This window comes from Argiope bruennichi, chromosome X2 (assembly GCF_947563725.1).
Source record: "Argiope bruennichi chromosome X2, qqArgBrue1.1, whole genome shotgun sequence".
Lineage (NCBI taxonomy): Eukaryota > Metazoa > Arthropoda > Arachnida > Araneae > Araneidae > Argiope > Argiope bruennichi.
In genome coordinates, this window is record NC_079163.1 from 109,575,115 (window position 1) to 109,601,236 (window position 26,122).

Genomic DNA, 26,122 nt, shown 5'->3' on the forward strand with positions numbered 1-26,122 from the left:
CTGTATGTGTTTCAAGATATTAAATAAAAATATATCGTACCTGAATCAAGATATCTTTTAAATAACACTAATTAGGTGGCGCAATCTTGCATAACTTTGTGTGCAGGAGTGACGTACATGAGACGTTAAGCATATTCAAACATTAGCATTAAAATTATATATTGTATCGGATAGCTTGTAATTTTTCAGACATGTAATTATTATGATTTCCAGATGAATTCAGAAAAATTGTAATTTTTTTTTATTTCACTTGAATATTTGGATAATTTTTCTGTAATAATTTAGTTCATTGAATTCTTTATGGATGTTTCTAAATCAATGCTTTTAGCTTGCTTGAAAAATATTGCATCATTAAAGGGTTTTCTAAATTTATCTATAGATAATCTTAGCGAATAAAAAAATAAAGATGGAGTATTCATTTCTGATAAAAAAAATAATCCGGCAACTGTCTCGTCGCAGATTAATTTCGAGCTCTGTACCTTTACTGAAAACAAATTTATTGTATGCCTGGTTTTCACAAAAACTCCTTCTTTCCAAGAAATTGTACTTATCCATGCAATTTCTGCCCCATTAAACCATTTAGTTCAAAGATTTCATGAAAAAAATATTACATTTCATGGGATTTGAATCTGTAAGCTTTTTATAAGGTTTTTATGTTCTAAAAAGATATATTTGATAATTTGCCAACTGTTATGCCTTATTTATATGAAAATACTGACAAATTGTTATTACGTGCTTTTTTTTATATCTTATTAATTAATTTTAGTAATATGTCTTGTACCTTAAAATTCTGAAACATAAAATATGATTAAGTTTTATAAAATAGGATTTTCAAAAACTTTAATGAGAAAATTAAGAAAAGATCATAACATGCAATTTTTCTTAACATAAATGTTCTTAGAAAAAATATCAAAGACATAATACTCAGGAATTTAGGTAAAGGTAACTCTTCTAATAAATTAGTTTAATGAATTTAGATAATTATCAAATTCCAAAGTTTAATAATAAATATTTTTTCTGATCTTAAATGGTAAAAATTAATATTAAATCTTTAATCGAGCAAATAACGTTTAGTTGGGTAAATTATCTTTCTTCATATCTCTTTATGAAATATTAACACATTTTACTGACAAAATATCAACTTTCTTAAATTTCTTGCTTTCTTGATTACCTTATCAGTTTAAGATAAAAGCTTAAAATTTCGTTTTCGACTAGTTCAAAAACAAGTACCATTCTATTTTAATGAGATTTACATTCAGTATATTTTGATTAAGATTTTATCTCGATTATCAGTATTAAAGATTAATTTCTTCATTTCCTTGAATATATTGCCTTCATTAAACTAAACCATATTTATCAAATTAATATAAGGTTTAGACAATATTTTAAACTGAATGTAGACTTATTGCAGGATGTTTTGAAAATATAATCGTTAAACCTTTAAACTCCTATCTAAGAATATTCAAGCTACTTTTAAGTGGGACATTGTCCCTTGACAGCGATATAAACTGAAATACGCCATTTGCCCATCTAAAATAGAGACAGAATACAATATTGAAATCAGTTAGATGCTGTTCGAACCAAACATAATGTTACCAAAATATTCCCTAGCGCCAAAGTAATATCATATTGCCTCAAACTGGTGATTAAGGGTTTGGCAGTTTAGGTTGTGCTTATTTATCTACCTGACAAACTAGCTTCCAAAGTTCTGTCATTCTAAAAATATCTTTACGCAGCTTAGAAATTTCTATGCGTAATATAAATATATTCATAACATTATCGACATCTAAACAAGTCTTCTAGTAGCGAATAAATTCCCGACATGCTAAATTCACTAATTCCATGCTTGATTCAGACTAAAGCATGTAAACTTAAATTATCTTAATGTTCTCTCATGCGAATCATGTTTTCTTCGTTTTAAAATTTATTATAACCATCTTGGCTATGCTACTTGTCAAAGTGTTAAGTACAGAATATTTAAACCAGAAGCAAGGTATGAAAAACTAAGAGATGGCAATTTTTGCTGAAACAAATATAAATATTTATATGCCATGAAATTCGAGCTACATGCGGCAATTTAAATATACTTCATAATAGGATTATGTTTATCCAATTACACAGAAAACTCAAAATTATGTTCCTAAATCAAACTTTAGGCTATATTTTTTCTCTCTCTCTCAGGCTAAATTTTAGATAGCCCAAATTTTTTTGGAAGAAAAATTTAATAAGAATTCTCAAGTAGATATATTTAATAATAGTTTGTGCGAAATAAATTTTCCCTGAGTAAGGCAAGTTATTATTGTAATTTTGAATTTTCAGAAGCTATCTGAAACGAAATGATTTGCAATTTTTGAATTTTATGCAACTATTCAATTTAAGGTAAAATCTGCAAATCTTTTATTTTATGTAAGATTAAATATTCGATTCCTCTTTACAGAAAATTTATCAATTCATTCAACGGTACAACGTTTTTTATGAACATGAACACATTGTTAAATTCATGATACTCCATGTTTCCTGCAAACAAAAATAGGATAATTAATAGGATTACTTATTTTTCTTAAAACACAATTCTATGTGTCTTCAGAGAAAAGTTTTGAATCATTTTCTTAATGAATAATTAAATGTTTGGTTAGTAGGTTGACTGTGATTTAATATTGCAACAATAATGTTTTAGACTAATGCGTAAGCACATAATAACAGCATGTACAAGTTGATGCATATAAATATTAAAGAATTACTGAATAAATGTAAAAGATAAATTGATGAAAAATAAGAAGAAATAAATTTTAGTGAAAATAACTTTGGAAATGTCTGAACAGGTATTGTGAAATTCTTATCATAAGAACTGCCAGTCCAGCCAAAATAATTTGCCGATGTCTGATAAAATCTATGTCTATATTAATCTCTGGAGTTTTTAGTATTAAGCGGGATTTTTTAAAAAATAAAGAATTTGAAATATGTCAAAAATATTTATTTCTCATATTTCACAAACTGTATAGAGATGTCAATATTAAAAATTTAGATTTTTTTTTAAATCCATGGTTAAAAGTGGTATAAAAATGGAATGTTTAAATTTCATTGTATTTAAAACATCCTTGGCATTAAACGAATAAGCATAAACTTCTTAGCACTAAACGAATTCATTTACCATAATGTTTTCTTTGTTCTTGATTCTTATTTTGTAAAAAAAAAAAAAAAAAATTAAGGGAGAAGAATTGCAATTTAGAAATTACTAAAGAAGTTCCTTTAATTTCGGAGTTTCGAAATTCAGGAGAAAATAAATGTTACACTACATCAATAAGTTTAAGAGAATAGAAAATAGAATTTTCTTCGGAATATATATATGCTTAGGCTCCAACGTTATAGTTCTAAAGGCTGTGAGTTTCATTTTTTCTCTTAAATACAATTCGAACTGCCTTGCAATTAACTCTTAATATAATTAACTTTGCTCGTAATTAAAACTCTTTCACGTATGAAATTTTTAACGTAAAAAAATAGTTTCGTATAAAAAAAATTATGAGATACTATTATCTTTTGAATTTTAAAAGCTAAAGTTAGAATATCAACTGAACCAAAGGATTTTTAAAAGCTACCGGCAGCTGATTTTCTCCATTACTTATTAATATTTTTTTTTATCCGTATTCGAAATTTGTTCACAATTTGTAAGCAGAAGAAAAATGTTAAAGAACATTTTGAGACAGTTAATTAAATATTTAATTTTAAGCCAAATAAATAGTTGTTTCTGATACAAATTGTTACTCTTCTGCTTTTTAATTTTTCTTCTAGAATTTTGCTAATATGCTCAGGCAACAGCCCTTCGTAAGTATTCTTGTCCCTGAACAATAAAAAAATATTACATTTGTTAGTGAAAAACCTTACTTTCAGTGCCTTTATTTGAATTTGTTTTACGCTTTTTTTGCCAGTTCAACTAAATATTTGGAATATTCGTTATATATTCTTACTCTTCTAAATATCTAAATATTCTTTTCTCTTCTTTAAATTTTTCATCTTTTATTTTTCTAAAGAATTTATTCTGTAAAATATTCATTCTCTGAATGAATGTTTTTTTTATTTTATTGAATTGAATGAATGTCTATTTTTTCATTGCTAAACGTCTTTCCTGGATATATTTTTATTAAATTTTATGTAGTAAAGAAAGAAACTAACGTCTTCAACAAATTTCAATTTGATTCTGATTTTCTTCAAATATTTACTGTAGCATGTTACGAACTTTTATTATTTTATGCAGTATAAAGATTTCATAAAAAAAAAAAGATTTTTAAGAAAAATAGTCAGCCTTTTTTTTTCCGAAAAGAATAAGAAAAGTGCGCAATTAAGAAGTAGCAATACTAATCTTGTGTGCTGAAAGTTTTTCTATCCTAATTGTTTCCTAAATTGTTCTTGCTTTTTCTTATTAAAAACTAAAATATTCATTGTGATAATTTTTTTCAGGTGAGCACAAAATCTTAAATTTTTATTCCTAAACTATTTATAAATTAGTGGTTTTTAACCTTTTCATGAAAATCTGATGTAAAAAAAATCTTACTGTATCCCAAAAAAAACATTTACAAGCATTTTATTAATAAGTATTATTTCTGTTTGAAAGCATCGTTCGTTTTCTTCCATTTTCAAGAAGGAAAGACTCCGAACTAATGTAATAAGCCTGAAAAAAATTAATGAAAACATTAAAAAAAAATCACCATTGCAAAAAGCGTTTTTTTTTTTTTTTTTTTGCTTTATTTTATTCCTTACTTGATAATTGATTATATAATTATAATAGTATTGTATAAGCAATTTTTCTGAAATTTACTATCAGGTGATGCCACACACATAGAATCAAAATTTAAACAAATTAATCAAGCAATTGAGTTTTCAAATTATTGAAAAATTATCATTGAGAAAAAACGAATGTACATTTTTTGAAAATTCCAACTCATTGAGATATGAAATGCAAATTCATTAGAAATTCCATTTTTATAAAAAACTCAACATTAAATATACTTATCAATAAATATAGCTTCGTTTATTTTTTTTACTTCTGCCTTTATTAATATCAACATATTTCTGTAAGTTTAGAGTTCTTGTAAACTATATAATTTTAAAGGAAAAAAATATGTTGGATAGAAATCGAACAGTTCAATTCTTTTAGATTCACTGAAGAGTCGTGAATGTAAAATAAATGAAACGCAATCAAACAAAAAGAGTGCTATCAGTTTTATCGTTTTATAATATCATCCGGATCGTTTTATAATATTATGGAAATAGTGTGTAAGAGGATGCATTAAAATAAAGTAGAAATTTCTAAAAAATAGAAGTAGAAAAATTCAAAAATCATAATATTACCTAACAAAAGACCATACCTACAAGTTTCCTTATTTCGAAATGGTTTGTGCTATTTTTTTAAATATAATAATAGTAAAAAAAAATACCACAGAAATAAAATGAGCATCATCGGAACGATGTAAATTTTAAATTTTAAGATGGGCAGGAAAATTTTTTTTTCTGGAATAATTTTCTTTGAAGTTTCTGTAAAAAGACAAAATCTCGATTAATCTCTCATAGCTCTCGTTGCTGTGAGACATGTTTAATTTATTCGCAAAAGCTTTATTTTCCTTGGCTTCTTCTGAATAATTGACTTATGAATGCTTATATGCATCGTTAAAATAATACTTTAAAGCCGATAAAATGTTGTAAAAAGATATATATGAAATAAAAAAAAAATTAAAAAATAGTGGTAGAACAATTCAAATTCTAATCTTTGCTTAGCAAAGGAATAATTAGCTGAATTCAAAACCTATGTTAATTTTTTTTTAATTATAACAGTTGAAAGAAAAATTGCACTTCAACGAAACTGATCTTATAAAAAAAGTAAAATTTTGAAATTTAATTAATATTAAAATAATTTTGTGAAGTAATTTTCTCCAATGATACTAGGGGGAAAAGGTAAAAGTTTGGTGAATTTTTAGTTAAATGAATATTTAATTTTGTGTTCTTCGAAAAGTTAGTAACCATCTTCCTCTTGTTTTAAATAATAAGTGGGCAAAATTCGAACAAATCGTTCCCTTCGTTTCGGGGATGATGTGAAGCATATATAAATACGTAACCACAAATATTTTTGTTTATTTACTCGGTGCAAATTCTTATAATTTTATTTTCAATGATGGTAATGTGTAGTAATGTATAGTACAAAACAAGGGAAAATTTGAAATTATATTAAATTTATGATGAAACAGCTTTCGAAAAATGCTGTGAAAGTGCGTTTAAAGAAATAAAATACAAGATTTTAATCAAAATAATTAGAAGAAAAACTAAGTTAAATATTACAAATCAATATTTCTTTAAATAATGCAACACAAAATTTATCCACTCTAAAAACGTTTGTATTAAAGTAAAAACGCGAGAAACCTTTAAAAAGGAAATACGAGGGTCTTTTACCAAAAGTACCGTTTTCTTAACATTTTTGCTACCATAAAATTGACAAGATATATGAAAAGTTGGTTATTCAAATCCTAGTCAACTTCTACATTTCAGGTGATAAACAATAGAAAATACATTATTTAGATAATTCCATAGACGATAAATATTTAAACTGAAAAATGTTTCACAAACCATGTTCTTACAGCAATCACAACAAATCGTTATCTTTCTGAAAACTTGTTCGAAACTATTGACTCTAACAGAATGCAATACATGTGTTTGCTCATCCTAAAAATATTATATAATGAAAATCTCAGGAAAGTTCAAAGAAGAAAATTTCAGTTGTAAAGAAAAGAAATAATCAGAAAATTTAAGTTTCCCAAATTAAACTTTTCAGTAGTGATGTATACGGAAATTATTCAGATCAATTTTTAATTTCCCGTTATTACAAGATATTCACGATTGTCAAATTGATCCACTTACAAGGTTGCAATACCTGAATGGGATGTGAGAATATTCCCGTATCACAGAAAAGCAGTTCGGATTACGTCTCGAATTCGTATCTGAAACAGCGTATCCTTAAGTTCGGCCAACTTTGCATATATCGGGGATTTAATAATGTCTTCATCCAGCTGCCTTATATGTAGATAAGAATCTGCTGTACGATTCAGAAATCAAGCCACATTTATTTGTAAGATTTCCATATAAAAAACTTGGTTAAAAAAGGGAATAATAATAAATTATAGTTGCTGCATTAAAAACTGAAAGCAAAATCAATGTTACAGTAGATATCAACATGGGAAATAAATTGTAAGATGCTTAATTATTCCGAATATTTCTATTGAAAATAATGCTAAAAACATTTATTTTGATCATTTAATTACATATTTCCTTTGCTACGTTGATTCATATGTTGGTATCTTATATTCAATTATTAATACTCCCGAAGATATAAGCATCATTTTTATTAGTGGTGCTTCACTGCTTATTATGCTCAGGATGAAATTCCAGAAGCCGGCGATAATAAAAAACGTCATAAAAGTTTGAGATATGATGTGTAGAAATAAATAATTATACATCCTATAATGCTCGAATTGTATCATAAATAGGACTTCCGAGTATCATCTAGTAAGAAGAACAAACTGTTATGTAAAAAGTTTAAGTGCAATAAAAAAGATTCCTTAATAGTGATTTTTCAAAAGTCTCTTAATTTTTTTTTTTTTTTTTTTTTTTTACTTTCTGTGTTCTTGCTATTCGTTCTTTGCAAGCAAATAATATTTTAGTTTTAAAGCTTGGTTTTTCAAAGTATCACTGTAAAAAATTAAGGAAAATGATATATTTTTTTTAATTACATAACCTCTTCTCTTGTATTTACATCAAATTGTTTTAATCAATTGACGAACGATCTAACTTGGAATTAATGATAAATATTGATTAGGTGAAATGAACCAGAAATTATTTACCGATAAATAAATAGAAATTTTAAAAATTAATACAAAACAGTCAATTAGGTAATTGATCAAATAGCTAATTTATACGATTTGTAGTATCCATAAGAGATCCGATCAATCAATTTTATTTATTGTTTTCCTCGTTTTATTCATCGTAAATACGTAATTTTTCCGCAGTTTAGCGACGTGAAAAAAAACTGATTTTTTTTTTCAACATACCTTACTCCTTATTGCACGTGACTCTGGGAATACTTCCTCCAAGAATTTCCCATAGATTCTCCTGTGAGCGGATTTACGAGAAGAAACTATTTCAATGTCAGTATAAAAGTTGATGCTGAATTCTTGGCGATTATCATGCCATCTTGTAGAACGCAGGATTGTAGACTTCCATAGTCACCAGTAATGCAAATATCACAATGATCTTTCACACTGCTAGTTTAGATCCTGTTGATTATCATAGCGCATAGTTGCCAGTGGGATTGTAGACTATTACAGATACCAGTTATGTAGATTTAATCTTCAAATTCCCTGATCATCTTTCAATCTCGAAATCAGTTTGTTTAGGTGATGAGTCTGAGTCAGCGTGTTAGTTTGTTATGACGTTTATGTATTCATTTTTGGCTTCAACAGAGTAAACTTGTTCATTCCCATTCCATCTGTTTTATTGTAGTCTGTGTATTAAAATTGTGAAATATGAATCGTTAAAAGAAGTGATATAAAAGTGATTGCTTGCTATTGTTTGCACATTAATATTAGTTTATGCTATCAATTTACTGCATAAGATAAACTCAGATTAGAAATTTGTGGTGCAAGTGCTCACATTTACTTTGACTCGATACATAAACGGTATTATATTAATCTTTGGTGGACGGTTTTCTTTTCCTTTCTAGAATAACAAAACTAACCAGCCTCCTTAACCATCTTTTGTTGGAATTAATTCATCATGTGATATTCGTAAAATTAACCATATTTGTACAATTTGAGAAACATTTATGCATCTGTAAAAGTAAAGTAAAGATCAAAAAGTTCCAGAACCTTGGAAAATAATATGGTTAGGTGTTTGAATTACATGGCAGAGTTGTTTTCCATTTGATAGCGACATCACGTGAAAAATTCCCATTGTTAATGGGACAATAAATAAAACTATGTTGATTTATGATGTTTTTGAAATTTTGCCAAGATATAGTAAAAAATTAATTGAAAGTAATATTTTTTTATTTCTTTTTTGTGTTTAACCAGAAAGATTTTTTTTTAAAAAAATGCCAAAAACATTTGCTATATCTTCTTGTTCTTTTTTATCTCTTTCGATAATTTTTATATTTTTGTTTATATTATGGAGTAAAATGCATATCTATTTACGATAGTTTCAGTAATTACAGTAATTTAACATGGTTTGAAAAGTGGATATAGCTTCACATCCAATGCATGAATAATTAGTGTACAATTGGAAACCAGTATAATTTCATTCCTTTAATAATTGATTATAAGCGATTACGGTCAAATTAAGAACTTTTTGTTGTTGATTTAATTATAATAATTCCATTCAAAAGACCATTAACTCTTAACACGATAACATGAAAATGTACTTATTGAATTTGATAAAATAGGCAAATCATTAGCAAGCATTTTTTTTTTTTTTGTAAATGTTTGTCAGCAAGTGTAATAAATTAAGGAGATTTGAAATTTGGTCAAGCATTGTTTTAAGTTAAATAGCAGTTGACTTCAAGCACGAGTGCATATTTCAATTGGCTTAGTCTGATGTCTTTAACAATTATAAATATCAAAATAAATGTAATTCAGATAGTTTCTCATAGACAGAAATATAAATAAATTAAAAATTGAAAAAGATAAAGCCAAACATTATTAATATGTTTTCAAATTCATTGCCTTTTTTTTTTCAGAGAATAAAAATATTTAAAAATTCAGAGTAAGTTATAAAGCATGAATTTCCTCAAAAGAAAATAAAAGTATTGACGAACATAAGACTTTTTTTTTATATTTTTTTCATCATTGTTTTTTTATAATTGACTTTTTTCATCATTGCCGTTTTTCATCTTCCGTTTTTCGAAATTGAACTAGTTTGAATACTTCTGGTATGATTTTCTTTAATTGCTTTAGAAAGTTGGAAAGATAAAAGTTTATGAAAGAAAAAAAACTGACGAAATAAACATAAATCATTTTTCCTCCGTTGAAAATTTCCTCTCAAAGGAAAAAATAAAGGAATCAAAAAACCTGAAAACTTGAATCTATCCTTCTATTTTATTTCGAAAAGAATCCGTTTAATTTTAAGATATTAATTATTCTTAATTTCGATAGGCTGTTGTTTTATACATTTAACAGAATAAAAGAAATAAGATGAAGACTCAAAAGTAGATTTATTTTCTTTGCATTGAACTAGAGCAGAAAAAGATTGACTTCCATATATTGAAAGAGAAATTAAAATAATTTCATTTAATAATTTTTTCCATGATGACTGTTAGAATACTTTTTTACCTCATCTGATTAGTGTTATGGGTTATGTAATGATTTAAGTAATTCAAACATTTTTTATTGTTTGCTTAAATGTAATCTAAATGATCCTCTGCGAATATTTACATAAATTACATAGATTTATAAATTATTATGTGGACAATTTTCGCTTTTATAGAAAAGTAGTTTCTTGTGATAAAAATTGAATTTATTTTTGGTATTAAGAACTATTTTCTCGTCATTGAATATCGCGTATTTAAAGTTGATCATTTTGGAGCTTTCTATTGTAAATATCGATTGCACTATTGTAATTTCAGATGCATTCATAAAATGAGATCTTTTCAGTAAACCATAAATAGTTTTTCCCATTAGCACCTTGTTCAGTCAGTGCACCAATCGTCTTCATGAGAACACAAGAAGAGCTGTGTACTATTATATTTTCTTTCATATGTCTCATATTTAGGCATGAATGCTATTACCGTAGAATACTTTTAAGACTTATAAGAAAGTTTATCATTAAGGATAGCAGAATTCTTGCAACTGCTTGTCAGATTATAAAATTGTTGAAAGGAGTGATACAAACATAAGGTGAATCGATTTACAGAACAATACACACATCAATAAAAAAAACGTTCTGTGTCATCCATTTACTTACTCGATAAAAAAATGCCTTAAAAATCTGCTATAAATCTCGTGTGGGTGGCAAAAAGTCAATATATAGATTTGCAAGGAATTTTTTTTTTTTTTTTGTATTGTCATAAGATGAAAGCTTTTTTATTGCTTTTCAGGACAAATAAGACAGTTCTTGCTTTTGATTATTTATTTATTTGATAAAACAGTTTTCCTTATAGTTATCTTTAATCTACTATTAATTTAAAATATTAGATTACACACACAAATTACAGTAAAAAGCAAAACGCCATTGCAATTATCAGAAATTTTAAACCACGTAATTAAATTTTAAGAAGCAGAATAAAAAAATAAATTTAATAGTATTTCAAATCTTTATTCTTTATTCATATTCTAAAGTAACGATGTTTTCATTTATCAATTATAAAATATTTTCAGTCATATACAAATTCATTATTTCACAGAAAGTGCGCCAATACTCTAAATAAATTGTTCGCTGATAAATTTAAAAGTTTCAAAATAAGAATAAAACGAATCTAATGGATATAAAAAGCAAAAGTAAGTAAAAAATCAAACAGAAACGTCAACTTTATTTCATTCAAAAATATTCGCATCGTCACTGAATTTTTTCGGCTTTTGCTATATTTTCTGCAGAAAATAATAAATATCAAGTATTACTTCGTCATTTCTAACGGAAGAAACATATTAGGTGTTTTCTTCACTAAGTTTTGTCTCTGAAGAGTTTTATGCTTTATCACTTTTTCCTCTTTTCCAGATTTAGATTTTTAATTTTTGATATACCTGAAAAACATATAACGTAGATATGCATTGTTTTAGACATTTTAAAAGGCATGCGACGTAACTAGTGTTGAAATCATTTCTCAAGACAAAATGATTTTCTGAAAATGTAATCCAATAAATTCTCTTTACATAATTGCTGACTGGCATACGTCTGTTTCAAGTGAAATCTCATTTACAGTAACAGAAAAAAATGCTACACAGCCTTATTCTAGAATAGTTCATCAGAAAATCATAAAAAAGGGTATCATTCGATGGAAATAAACATATACTTAACGACTTTTGGATTAAAAATTTCATAAGGGGTGGTCTATATAAAGAAATAAGAACCGATTTCGAGATTACCAAAGGCAACAAACATTTTTTCCAGAAATATCAAAACTTCATCAAATGTTCTTCACAAAAACTGAATTTTATTAGTCTAGATCTAATCTTTTCAAAATTATGAACTAACAAAGTTGTGACCGTTTAATTTTAAAATATAAATTTGAACTGTTATTCATACCTTAAAAACTAATATGGTTATTGATGTAAACTAATATGGTTATTTGCGTATTTTGTTCTGCTATTTCCGTTCTTCGTCTGAAACAAGCATACATTCTGTATACGTGTCTTCCTATAATGAATTCTTTCACAATCAAAAAGTATTTGCATAGAACGCTAAGTTTCCAGTAAAGCATGGAAGAAAAATTGTTTACATTTATCAGTAAATAAATTTCACTACTTTTTATGTGCTTCTAAAACAAAGTAGTGTACCATTTCTTGTTTATTTATGATTAGTAAGCAATGTTGATAAGAATAGTATGTCTGATAACGAAATGCGAGAATAAATCGCAAAAAAAATAAAATCCATTTTTTTTCGTCACTCTTTTTTTTTATTTTTTTTCTCCCTTGAGTTACAAATTTTAACACTAAAATTAATATTTGTTTTAAGCAATAAAAAATCTAATTCTTTTTTTTACACTCATATAACAAATCTTTCTATTTTGATGCTTTCAGCGTAATGATGATTCAGGAGCAGATATAAAACAAACAAATATTTCAATGCTCTTGAACACTTCTTTGTAGAAATGAATCAAACGTTTCCCAGAAATCTTCACTTCTAATATTTAACATGCATGGAGTAGCAAGCAATTTTAACATGTATATTGAAACTTCAAAGAGGCTTTTAAAGTATCTTTTTTTTAGTTTAATAAAAAAAATTCTACTATCGACCTCCAGAGAATATATAACATTACACATCAAAACATGGAAATAACATCTTAAAAGAAAATGCCAAATATCTTCCGAAGTAATCATGGCACATTAATCAGTGGGTAATGTTTGCATGGAGAATCGATTCATGACGTCAGAAAGGGTGTTTCCCTAGGAAATTTCAGAGTATATGTATTTGTATAGTTTTAAATATGTGGACAATCCCTTATGAGTATTTTAGGCACATCGTCTTTTAATATACGTTACAAACTCTAAAATGATACTTTTAGTTTTCATACATGATGATCGGCAGCAGAATAAATTTCGGTGGCTACTTTTTTTCCTGCGACTGTACTTGAATCCATAAAAAAGCAGCTAAAAAATATAAAAAGGATATTACAACAATTAGAGTAGGTTTTCAGAATGCATCGTCAAAATAGAATTAAAACGTTTATTAGAGATATCCACCGTAGAGTACATTAAAAGCAAACATGAATTCATTCTATCGTGAAAAAAAAATATTTAACACTGACCGTGCAGTTACTATTACAGTTACAAAAAACGAGAGTTGTCTTCTCAAAACATTCTCGCTTAATATCTAATAGAAATATTAAGCAAGAATTATTCTAAAGAACTCCTTGCATGGCATTGGCTCATAATAGTTACGAATTATTAACCTTTGGCATAAACTTAATATTTTTACTGAATCTGTCGTGTGATCCTTGGCGAATGTTTTGGCGATTTATCCTTGGCATGTGGTTAATAGAATCCAAAAATCGAATTTATTTTCAGACAAGTTTTTCCAAAACTATTGAAACTAAAATTTGAATCGAAACTAGTAATCACGCAATCGCATATCAGATATGATATATTTAATTCATTGTATTTTTGAGCTACCATGTTTACATGCTTTTGAAAGTACAAGCAGACAGAAAATCAACCCCTTGTCGGATTTGTCCAAATTCGATAGGTATCGGCATTTTAAATGCTAAATCTGCATACCAAATTTTATGCATTTAGCTGTCCCTGATTTGTAGCTATCGTATTAACTGTATTAGAACAGCCGTACATACAGACTATTTCTGGATTTATTTTGCTGAAACTTTGATAGAAATTTACACATTTGGTGTAAAGAGCGTATATTAAATTTCATAGTCTAATTCAAGGCGGTTTTGAGTTATATTTGTCACAGATAGACAGACAGACATAATGCCAAGGTATAAAACGTGGAAATTCGTCAAAATCTCGAATTATTTGATAATTGCAATACTTTCTGAAGGCTTGATATACGGGAAAATAAAAGAAAATGCATACAGTAATCGCATCCGGCAAGAATGACAGAGAGACATAATGCCAAAAAGTATTTTTCAAACTCGGGAAGGTCTAAAACGTGGAGATTCGTCAGAATCTCGAGTGCGAATATTTTAAAATACATTTTTTGTACTTCTTATTAAAAAAATTATTAAAACCCCATTGTAGAAGGATGCGTCAAGCAGTACACAATCTGAAGTATTGTACCAAGATCAAAATATTTCTGAACTCGAATATATCAAATGAATATCAAAAATTCCTTCAGCTACTAAAAATCACAGTTTTTAGATTTCTAAGCTCAAGATAAACAGTAATATGAATTTAAAAAAAATGGATATAAAAGAATGTACGACTTTGCGTGCAGACAAAACATAAAACTTGCATTCAATGAAGCAGACGAAAATAAACTTATAATCTTTCAGATTCAGAGAAATTAAACATTAGAATCCAAAATTCATTTTGACTCAAGTTGCAGTCCATAAAAACACAATAATAATAGTAAGGAAACATCTGCCTTGATGCATATTTACAAATTGTAATAACGCATTAAACGCGCTTATCAGTTGAAAGAAATAATATTCGTTGAAAAGAAAACCCCTTGATTCGTTCTTTCTTATAACAAACAATTGTTCGTTGGTTCAGAATATTACGCCTTTAACTTTTTCAAAAAATAAATAAATACGCAAATACACTGTGATATGCGGATGAAAGCAGATGATGAAAGGATATTGACAAGAATGAGTTTTCGAAACTGGTGAGCTGTTGTCATTAGCTCATTAAAACTTTTGGCGGTTGTTTCATGCTTTCCCTTTTGTGTTTCAGAATCTAAGATTTTATTGAAAGTTTTTCATGAATGCATTGAAACACTATAACAATTCCGAGATCGATAGTAAATATTCTCTTTGCTTCATTAGAAATTTATATAAAGAATTCATCGGTAGATTAACGCTTTATCTTTGAAAGTTTTATTTATTTCATATGATCTATGTTTAAATTTCTATGAAATCTGGCTCGCTAACTTTCTTATCTTATACCTTTTATTAAGAGTCAATTTGTTAGTAAGGAATGAAATAACCTTTAAGTGCAATAATCTAAACAAACACATTATGGTTATTTATGCATTATGCAATAAATATTTTATTCTAACATTATTTGAACTAAAAAATAAAATAAGTCGAAACAAAGTTAGATGGATGGAATTTCCATACTTTAGTTAAGGGCCTATTATTTTTGAGAAGTTTCTACATCTAAAAACATTACCTTCAAATTACTGTTAAAAGTTTGATCATGAAAAATTCAGTGAAATAAAAGTAGAATTTGATTATAGATTTCCACGACTATAAACCATAATGACCTAAAATGATGAATTTAGGATTCTGTAATCACTGTTAATTCTTTCTAGATGAGGAAATAAAATATTTCTTGGTATAACTAAACTTTCCCGGCGTTCAATACATTTAACGGGTCAAAGAAACAATTAAGTCTATAAAATGCTTCCTTCCTTATAAAATCAATCTGTAAACTGAACAGAAAATGAAAATCAAAGCAGAAAATTTCAGTTAAACGTCCATAATCTGTATTCAATTTGACATAATAATATGAAGGTTAGTGTAATTTCCAATCAATGACACCTAATTTCAACGTATAAAAATGGATGTCTCATGAAAACAATTTATCGCTTGTTAGTGATAACTAGTTTTCAATGGTGTTTTTCGGAAATAATTTGAATTTTTCAGAAAGCAAATGATTTCTGAGATGTGATTTCAAGTAAAATTAAATTTCGACACTCAAAACTTTCGATTCGTGATTTATATCACACTTTCCTTAAATAAATTAAAAAATTTAAAGTGGTTAGGAAGTAATTAATATGCAAAATATCTAGAAGTAATTTTTTGTCTTATGGAGTAATCTTTAAATAGCATAGAATATATGATAATAATTTTGCGTCTTTTTTTATTTTAAATATTAAATTTAGAAATAATTTATATTTTTTCGAGAATTTTAAAATATTAATAAAATAAAAGTGTATTATGTACTGTTTAAAATTTTCCAATTTTTTTCTAATTAATAATTAACAATTTAAAAATTTAAAATTATATTAATTTCAATTATAGATATGTGGAATGATGTCCCTAACATGAAACATGTCCTAAAAATTTTAAATAGTATTTCTAAAAGACTGAAGATGAAACTTATTTAATTAATCAAAATTCTTAAACAACTTGGTAAAATGTATGCTAAACTTTATTTCAGTAAGCATTTGTATGACAGATTCTAATCCTTAAAACTGTGATAATACTAGGTATATTCAAAATTGCGATGTTGATATAAATATCCATTAAGAATGTTACTAAACCTGTTTAAAATTGTATTGAGATGAGGAATTAGTTTTAGCTATAGAAAGATTATCATGTATTGTAGCTAATTAACCATATTAGCATAATTTCTTCTACAAAAGCAGTTCGTGGCACATTGGATTAAGACATACAAAATAATTTGCCATATTTTTTAGTGCATATTAACGGCCATGTTCATTATAAAAATGCATCCGAAATAATTTACTTTCTGGAAACATTAATTTCACTTTCTAATAAGGATCATTTTTAATTGGAGCAAAACTACTTTTCTAACATTCTGTATGAAAAGGATGAATTCAAAAATAAATTATTGAATCAAATTTAAACTTAAGATATGGAATTTATTTTGCTAAAATTGATACTTTGCTGATAAGTTCTAAATTTGTTATATTGTGGTGTATTAATTAGTGGGTCTAATTCATTTCCTTCGATTAGCAATATTTTAACGAAACTTTCCCTCGTATGTCGATCATTTTATATTGCAATTTAACATCTTAACAAATATTTTTTTAAGAAAACGTTTGTAATGAAATTTTATTTTATTTTAAGAAATATATTTAAAAACAATAATAAAACAAATTTTGCAGAATTCCTTGAGTAATGAGTTCCTGTATATAATCAATATATTTTCTACACAAATTCTGTGTCTCAAACCAATTGTGGTAAGTTTTATAAAAAAAAAATGCATAATCCAGGTTACTTGCATACTCTAAAAATATTTGAATGATGTCACAAAGTAAAAGATACTTATTTAAACAATATTTTTTATAGAATTTTTTTTATTTTCTTATCCAAAATTTTTAAAAAATTCAGAATATCAAAAAAATTGTTACATGTGATGTAAGTACGACTGTTGGTTTTCTTAAAAACCCACTCTTGTTATAGTTTTTGAAAAGGATGCTATATTTACGGAAATTCTTCTGAAAACTTTCCCTACGTGAAATCTCTGCAGTGCTTTGCATGAAATATTAAAAGCTCAAACATGCTACAGTAAACGTTTTAAGGAAATCAAACTCATATGTAAAAATAAAGAAATGACTGCAAGCTAAGATTCAAACACACAACTCATTCTTTTACAGTATAAATAAATTTTAATAAAAATATCCAAGAATTTCTTGAAGTACATATATTTATATATGACTTTCTTTTCCGGAATGCATCTAAAGTAAAATATTTTAGATAAAAAATACAGTGTTTTACTGAATATAAAATATTTACCCTGTCCCAAATATATTTTTGTTCCTTTTCTTTCTTTTTTTTATGTGCAGTATAAAATTCATTTTTAGATTAAAAATACTGTGTTTTACTGAATATAAAATATTTATCCTGTCCCAATATATATTTTTTTTCTTTTCTTTTTTATGCGCCGTATAAAGATTCATTTTATTTTAGTACCCATGAAGAATGTACATGTATGCTGAAATGTAGCTAACTGCTTTCTATGGTAAAAAAAAAAAAAGTTGTTCCATCAACAATGAAATAATTTGAATAACTCCCCCTACAGACAATATAAGCTATTTCAAACATGAACTCAAGAGTTTTGGGGGAAATTCCTAATTTTAAAATTATTAACAAAACATTTTAATTGAATAAAAGCAAAGTACACAATTTGCGAAAGCATGTATATATTATCTTAGCAAAAATTATAAAACCACTCATTGTACAGTCATTCATATTTTCGTTACTTCTTTTTTTATCCTTTTGCGGCAGGTTTTTGACTAACTGAATAATTTATTAATAAAATTATTTACTTACCCCAATTTTTCTAGAAGAAAAAATGTTTACTTTTTTCACATGAGCAATGTCTCCTAATGTGGGAAAAATGGGTACCATTGGTATTTAATAAATATTTTTAATATTAAATCCAAGATTGATTGTTTTTCTGAATTCTTTCTTCTTGGTCTCATTTACAAGCTTTACAAGCTATTTTATTCTTGGAAAAGTAATCAAACATTCTATACACGATGAATATCTCGAAATAAATCCTTCAAATTGAAAAAGATATGTTAACCGATTAAAAAAATTTGAATTATAAATTAAATTTTCTTAAAACACTACCGCATAAACCTCAGCAGTTTTCAGAAGCGAATCAGATGGGGGAAAAAATATTCGATTTATTTCATTCTGTTTTAAAATTTCTGTTCTAAAAACTGTTTATTTTAGAAATGCTCAACTTTAAATGTACGATTCAGCATTTCTAAAGTGGACAGATCTTCTATGAGAAACAATTATGTTTAAACATTATATTTTGAAAAAAATCTTAAATTCATTTAACTACAAAATTTTCTTTCTTTAATAAAAATAATCATTTTCACTTTACTAAGTACAATTTAGAAAAATATTTTCATTTTTGTTAAAAATCACTGTAACGTTTGACATTAATTAAGTGATTAAAGCACAGCATTACTAATAAATCATCGAAAAAGTGTTAAATGGTAAAAATATTTCTAAGTGATGACACGCTGATAAAATCATATAAATTGTGATAAAATTTACCATCTTGAAAATTTTACATTTTTTATCGACATAGACCTTTCATCTGAATTCAATGAAAAATTATTAATCATAAGTAAATAAAATATTTGTGAATGTATGATATACTGATATGCCGTCAAAGTTTTTACAAATTATTTAACATTTAAGGCGTGTGTATAAAAACTATTTAGCCATTAATATTATCTACTTATCTTTAGGGAAACTTTTATTTTTCGATTCGTTTATTTCTTTAAAATATCCTAAATGAAAAAGATTTTCCTTTTCTAAATAAAAGTGTAAAATTGTCAATAATAGACTTTTAAAGAATTTTTTAAAATTTCAATATATTTTTACTAAAAGCTCTTAGAGGAATAATTTATATTTTTTGCTATGTAAATATATGAATATCTATTGTATTCTATTAGATACGAAAGTTTCCTGATCCTTCACATTCTGCTATGACTTTAGAAATTGAATCCCAAATGAAAATAAGACGAAGAACATTCCTTAAATAAGCGACTTATAGATTAAAAAGCTCGTACTACTTTTATAATTTCGATTTCTTAAATGTCTTTGCATCTGTTCTGTGTTTAAAAAAATATTTGCTACATCTGCGAAAGAATCTTTTTACAAATTTCTAATTGAAAAATATTTTGAACAATATAATGACGAATTCATGAATCTAAAATGAATATTGATAATTCCCCAAAGAGGAAAGAAAATTTTTGCATCTTAAGCAGATTAAATATGTAATGTTTTAATTATGAAAACTAAATAATGTGATTTTATTTCCTCAAAGATTATTAATGACATTGTTATATATGACATAAAAATGTTTAGTTAAAATATTGAAAAAAATAGAGATAATGTATATGACACTTAAAGATGAAAGAAAACATCTGAAAAATTAATATTATAAAAAAATTTACTTAATTTATTCAGTAACTACAGAATCTGTCATACCAAAGATAATTAAAGGTATCCTTTAAGAAATTTAAATAAAGAAAGGCCAGACACAAACAGATAAATGTTGTTTCTTCAAAAAAAAATGTTCTCTGTCTGGGAAATTTCTGCTCAAATTTCGGCTTTTAAACAAAAGTAAGTAAAAAAAAAACAGGCTAAAAAATATGTCATCCCTTAAAAGAATGTTTCCATCTTTGAGTTTCGATCACGCTTTACTTACTTTTTTTCTTCAATATCCGTGTTGTTTTTCAAAAACACTTCAGTTTGCGAAACTTGAAATGTAGGTTCCAAATAAAACCTCATAATACACAAAGATGAGTTCCCTTCTTTCAAATTGAAAAAAAATTATGTAAACAGTATGAAAAGAAAAAAATGTCAAAGAAAAACAAGCCCTTTGCATGCCTTTATTTATTAGAAGCTTATTTTGCCTTCTACCCTGGAAAATAAAAATACATCAAGGCAATTTCAAAAGTCAAAAGGAAGTTTCTGTTAAAGAAATTCTAGGCTCAGTGTTCATTTTTAGCTGATGCGGAAAATAAAGTGGGATTTGGATGCAAGAAAAATTTGTTCTACTTCCATGGAGAAATATTTGTCTATTTAAAGTGGTGGTTCCGAGAGTCGAAGATTAATTTTTTGAAATTTGAATATCAATACGTATATTAATCAATCCGTTTTAAACAAGACGAGAAAATTTTTATCTATTTGCACCACAGATTTGAACATGCTACTATCGTTATTAGCCCAAGTCCATCTTTCCGATTAGAGCATTTTTCATTAATAAATTTCAAAATTTAACGGAACCTTTGATTTTATTAACTACTTGAATGTTCAGTTATTTATATAATCTCATGAGATGGCACATTCAAATCGGAATGTGTCTTCTACTTATATACTGTCTTTTTGATTAACCTAAGAATCCACCCAACACTTGCAATTGTGTATAATTTTTAAAATAAAACATTTATTTTTATTTACCTGAATATTTATATCTGACACATTTTTAAACCATGAAAAAATTTTAATGAAATCCATATTTAGCACCATCAAATCTTTTATTTAAAAAATTCTTCTGTCTTTAATTAAGTAATCAAATCAAGAAATAATATTTTTGTGAACAGCTTTTAGGCATTGTTTTTATGTTTTAAAATAATTCAGCTCTTCAGATGTGATAATATTTGATAATATTCTTCTGAGAAAAAAACATACGTGGATTCGTTTAGTAAATAAAATTTTTACAGATCCAATACTTTTCATATTATCATATTAAGGTAAGTGAGATTTGAACCTAAATAAATAATCTCGGTGATTAACTGAAAAATAAGATAGAAATATACGAATTCCTAATACTTTTACATTTTCAAATGAGAAATATGTAAGGAGACAACTTCATAATCTTTTAAAGCTTCAACTTCGAGTATGTAAGGAATTTCCTCATTTCAGATCTTCCTGCGTCCAAAAGAGTTTATTTGGAATAACTCTTGTTTACATATCTACTCGTCCAAAGCGATATGACCACGATAAATCAAGAATGCAAGGAGCTATATGGATGGAATTCGTTAAATGGATTTATCGCCAATTTTGTAAGTTTGTATTAAATTTTAAATCAATTCTTCGAAAGAATTAAAAGTCTTTCCTCTGTCTATTTATGTGTATGAATTACTTTAAAACGGAACCTAATTAAATTCGGTATGAGGTCTTGGTACCAAATTTGTAAATTTTTGTCTAAGTTTTGGATTAGCTCGATTGAAAAGAAGAATCATAAAATGCATACTAGTTTTCTGTCAGTATTCTGTAAAACTTAGATACAGTGCCTAATATATTATGTAAATAAATATAAGAAATTCTGATGAAAATAATGCCTACAAGTGTATTCAGTATTCTTGATTGCCTCTCCAAATACCTAAAATTCTCTCTTAACAATTTTCGCTTGTAAATTGAATGTATTAATATAGGGCATTATTCTGACTTTAATGGCTTTTCAGTTCATTATTTGCAGCATTCATCTTTATTTTTGTATTCTTATTCGTTCCTCATGCCTAACAATATATTATTATAATGTTTGATTTTTAATTTTTTTAAAATCTAACTCATTTTTCTATGACTAAATTATGGTATATCTTATTTTGTATGCCTGCGGTGCTCTATGGACAAATATTACCATACTTTCATAAACTAAATTAAGAAGTGTTATTTCAATAACTTTCCATTAAATATTTTCAGTTACAACTATTAAACAAATCATGCACTTAGTAGTGTATGCTTTTTTTCATCAGTTGCGACATTTTTCGTTGCTGTTGTTGTTTTGGACAAACGTTTTCGGATCCATTCGTTCAATTTCTGCAACTTAACTTTTAAAAGATTACTCAGTGTATTGAATTTCGAATTATATCTTAGGAATTATTATTCTCTCTTTCTTTTTGGAAATTGTAAAGCTACTTGTATTACGGTTGAACTATTCGGAGGGATATATTTTCTGGGAGTCAAATCAAGTATAAAATATTGAAATAGGAAATAATGTTGGAATTCTCTTTACCTCCAACTCTATTTTAGACGAAACATTTAGTTCTCGTCTTTCAATAAAATGGAATACAATAAAAAAAAATCCCATCCAAGAAAAAAAAATTGTCATTATTTCTCAAAATGGATAAAGAATGAAATATAAAAAAAATTCATAATGGGTCCATAAAAGTCTGGGTAAGTTTGTGTAAAGTTTAAAAGAGTTGTGATTTTGAAAATAAATGCGATAGAAATAATTCACAAAAAAAGAATAGAGCGTTTTTAATATTTTATTTTTAATGAAAATTCTATTTTTCAAAGTATGTTTCAAAAATTAATTAGTTTAAGTTCAGGAGTTGAAATGTAAATTTATTTAAATCGCGCTTAAATCACATGCAATGTATCATACAAAAGGCTTTCTCATTTTTAAATTAAATGATTCAGCAGCAGATATAGGTGAAAGAATGATACCAATGGTATGCTTGTTTCGAAATCTATATTCAAATGCTTTCTGTAACGTTGCTGTCGATATGAGGCTCTATATGCTGTAGCCGCAGGTGAATCCTTTAATGCTTCCTCTAATGTACAGGGCGATTAGTCTCCGAATGGTTCCGCTGTAACTTGAAAGGAGATAGGCGTATTGCAGAATAGATCAGGCACTTGTAAAATGTGGTTCAACCACATCAGAATGTTTTTTTCTTTTTATCTTCCCTGAGGAATACCTCGAAGATGAAGGAATTGCTTTGAACTATTCCGCATTTACTAGAAGAGACATGGATTAGCCTTCATACTGTCCCGATATTATTCCTTGCAACAACTTCTTATTCGACGCATTGAAGAACATTGTTTTTCCCACAATCAGTATGGGATTAACCTGAAGTCTTGATTTATGAGGCATGTGTCCCCATTTCTTCTGATCAATCCAAGGAAGAAAATGGCGTAGTTTAGTCAAGTAGGCTCTTACGCCATAAAGCACAACTCAACCAACCAACATTACAGGGGAAGACTGGAAATTTGTTTGTCTATGAACCATCTGTGTACAGCGAAATGCACATATTTTGAATCGAATGCAATATTATTGTAAAGTTGCTTGCAAAGGACAGTTTATAGTCGTTTTCATGGGATCCGTTGCGAATACAACATATAGTATCACCTGATGTGAGCAATTGCAATTAATATTGAAAGCTATGTATTAGATTTTTACGCTTTCAAAATAAACATGCCATATGCTTGTATCGTTCCCCACCTTCGATCTAATAAGTTTTAATATAAAATAAAAAAATTCTTCTGATGCACATTCTGTAAGTATTCAAAAAAGAAAACTCCAAACTACTATCAAAGTTGAGAAATAAAATTCCTCTCATAAGCATATAAATAATTCATTTGAAAAATCCATTCAAATTTAGATATATTTTAACTTTAAGATTGATTTTAAAGGTAAATAGTAATTTCATTTGCATAAGATGGTTATTTAATGAAAATTTATTGAAATCTAATATTTGATTTATTAAAAAAAATTATGGTTTAAAATAACAATTCATAAAAATTAATTTCGTCAAATTTATGCTCATTAATACTAAAAAATCACAAGATTTATTTATTATCTTCTATTGTTTTACTTGCCAAAAATAGGATTTCAGATTTAGAAATTACACATACGTGATAAGAACATTTTATGCAATAACGTAACATTTGTATGTTTCTATAATTATTTTTATTTATTAAAAAATGAAAATGGAGTAATATTTTCCAAGAGGATAAATGAATTCAATGTAGCTTATTTTTTTATTTTTCCGAAAATTTAAGTAAAACACATCTAATTTCGGGATATTTTAGAAACATATAATAAAAAAGAAAACCTAGGGAAAATTTATGTAAAAAAATTTTACTTCTAAGATTGTCATAATGCAGTTACTAAAACGTCATTTTTTCTTCAGTATGTATCAGAAATCGAGACCTCTAGTAGAAAATATCTAGAGTAATGCTCTTGAGTATTTGTCCTCCTAGGAAAGTTCCTAAAACCAACAAACATTGAGTCCTGAGGCAGCTGAGGCATTGCTTTTCTTTTGGAAAATATTCGAATAATTTATGGATTACAAATTTCATCCTTATCATTTTTTCTAATTTATATGCAATGAACAAGAACGAGATACGTTTCAGAGTTCGAAGATAGGGAAAAACTGATAGGAAAATGTTTTTATAATATGAGAAATAAAAATAATTTTGAAAAAAAAAGGGAAAACTGAAGAATTGCGAGTTTTTTCACGAGGAATCGATATTTCAGATGAAGGTTTCTTAACTGAATTTAGTTTCGCAAAAAAAAAAAAAAAAAAAAAAAAAAAAATAGATAAATTGCTTTCAGTGCACATAAAAAATCAGCTTCTCACCCTTTCGTCATTAATATTTTTCCTCACAATTAAATTCAAAGATATAAGTACTTTCGCTTCTGACTCCCAAGCATCTTGGCGTTTCACACGCCACTCAAATCTAGTTACTGTAATTTTAAGACTCTAACATCAATCCACAATATTTCATGAACATCAGAAGCCTTGAAGAAATGCCAAATAATTTTTTTGTTGTAAATTCCCGTTTCGAATGCATAAAAGCCTAGTCACCTCTTTCTGCTTTGAACTTTTTAATGATGAATTTCGCGAGCTGCGTTTCTGTTATGCATTCAGCGTTTGAAACCATTTTAAATACCTTCCCCTAATGGTGTAAATTCAGTCTTCATTATTTAAGAAAATATACTTCAAAATTATTATTAACTGATTATAAATAGGTCAGGCCGACAACCGAATTTCATTACCATATATCGTTCAAAATAAATCGATATTTCTCAATACATCCTGACTTCATTTTGATATATTCATACTTTCTCTACCAATAAAAATAATTAAAAATCGTTATGTTAAAATCCTTTCAATAAAGTGCGTCAATGTCAAAGAAATATCCGCATTTTACAATATTTTATCTCTTCAATTATGAAGTGATTTTTAGAACTTTTCTTTCTTTACTACTGATTTAGAAAATGGAAGTCAATTTCATAAAAGAATAAAAACAACACTATATTAGTGTCTTTCATAAGAAAAATTAAGTTGTTTTAATCTCAAATTCAAAATCTAAAGTTTAATGTCATGAAAAATAAATTGTACTAATAACATGATTTTTTTTTATTTTAAAAGTATTGGTGGCAAAATTTAATATACTTCTAGAATTTTAACTGAGTAGGTTATTAAGTTACAACTAAGGAACCTTAATGTAATCTACAATTTCAGTTTATTGGTGAAATGTATTGCTCGAAAAAGAATTTTATTAATTAAAAAATTATTACATTTATAATTCGACCTTTTATGACGCAAGCTGAAGTTGAAAGGATTTCTAATCCGCAGAGCCTAAGAAAACCAGGGCCTATTACATAATTGATTTGCGGGGCTTTATAACAAATTTTGTAAAATAAAATAATAATTTATTGCACTTCTCTATTTATGACATTCCACGAGTTGGTGTTATAAGAAATACGTGAAAATGATAAATAATTGAAATATTTTTATAAAGTTA